Below are 1,644 nucleotides of genomic sequence, written 5' to 3'. Positions count from 1 at the left end.
TAATAACTAACATTCACACTACAACGATTTGGGTTATAGCTATAATTTGCCTGGATTCAGACCCTAAATCACCAATTGCCAGTCCCTGCACACATGAACACACACACACACACACACACACACACACACACACACACACACACACACACACACACACACACACGCACGCACGCACGCACGCACGCACGCACGCACGCACGCACGCACGCACGCACGCACACACGCACGCACGAACGCACGCACGCACACACACACACACACACACACACACACACACACCACACATCTTCACTCTCTCACACACAAACACACTACATAAAAGGTCACTTTAAAAAACACAACTGTATATTTGTATATAGTACTCATTAGCATTGTATTGTATTTTATTCGTATGACTTTTTATTATGTCTATTTTATTATCTATTCTTTTTTATTATCTATTCTATTTTATTATCTATTCTATTTTATTATAAAAAAAATTGCACAATCAAGGCGGGCATTTCACTACATGTCTCTTGTGTATGTATGTGACGAATAAATCTCTTGAATCTTGAATCTAAGCATCCCGGTGTCAGTGGTGCCTCCAGCTTGGTCAGTCGTCCCTATAAATACAATTCTCAGTGTTCACGGGTGGGATGCCGGTGAGGTACTGTATGAGTCCTGGCCGTTGCTATAGCGACTCTAACCGGTCTGTTCAGCAGCGCGCGGGGGGGGGGGGGGGGAGGGTCTGGGGGAGATAGCGAACGTCCGCACATGTGACACTCTCCCGGTGAAACTCCTCGCTGTCAGGTTGAAGAGAAGCGGCTGGCGACTCCACACACATGTATAGGAGGAGGCATGTGGTAGTTCTACACCCTCCCCAGACCGATAGAGGATAGGGGACAATGACCAGGAGGGAATTGGTAGAACAACTCAATTGGGGAATGGGAGAGAAAGGTTGAAAGGCAAAAAAAAAGTATACAAATAAAGATTATGCAATTCAGTCTGAAAACTGGAAAGAGAAAAAACTAAGATTAGTTGTATGGTTATTCAACTATCTGTATGTTTAACTGAGGCAGAGGCTGTGTACAAGGTTGTTTGGGGATCAACTTGTCACACAATGTCATTAAGATTAAATGAGGAGGACAACCAACCAGCCACTGGCAAGGTGTCAGGCAGTAGTGTCATGGTGGCATGGTGGCATGGCCCTGCCCTGCTGAGATAGATGAGATCTGTAGCGTCAAACAAACAGCTAAGCAGTGTGTTGGATAATAATAATAATAAACTTTATTTGTATAGCACCTTTCATACCGAAACTGCAGCTCAAAGTGCTTCACAACATGAGCACATAAAGTGCAGACATATAAAATCACAGTTTTTCACATTAGGATCTAACATCGCAACAGGCCACCTTGTTTATGGTTTGATTCAGTTTTAAATAGACAATAATAAAAAGAGTAAGATAAAATAGATTAGGTTAGATAGGTTACTAATTATTTTAGTAAGAGCTGTTTTGAATGCGTCTGGGAAAATGCCTGTCAGAAGCTATGTATTTATAATATTTAGGACATGACTTGCAATACTCTCGAATATTCGCTTAACAAATGCTGTGGGTATAGGGTCAATACAGGAAGTGGAGGAGTTACATTCCATTGTAAAGCTCGG

The sequence above is a fragment of the Notolepis coatsorum genome, assembly GCF_963971535.1.
Source record: "Notolepis coatsorum genome assembly, chromosome: 11".
Taxonomy (NCBI): Eukaryota; Metazoa; Chordata; class Actinopteri; order Aulopiformes; family Paralepididae; genus Notolepis; species Notolepis coatsorum.
This window is presented reverse-complemented; position numbering follows the sequence as displayed.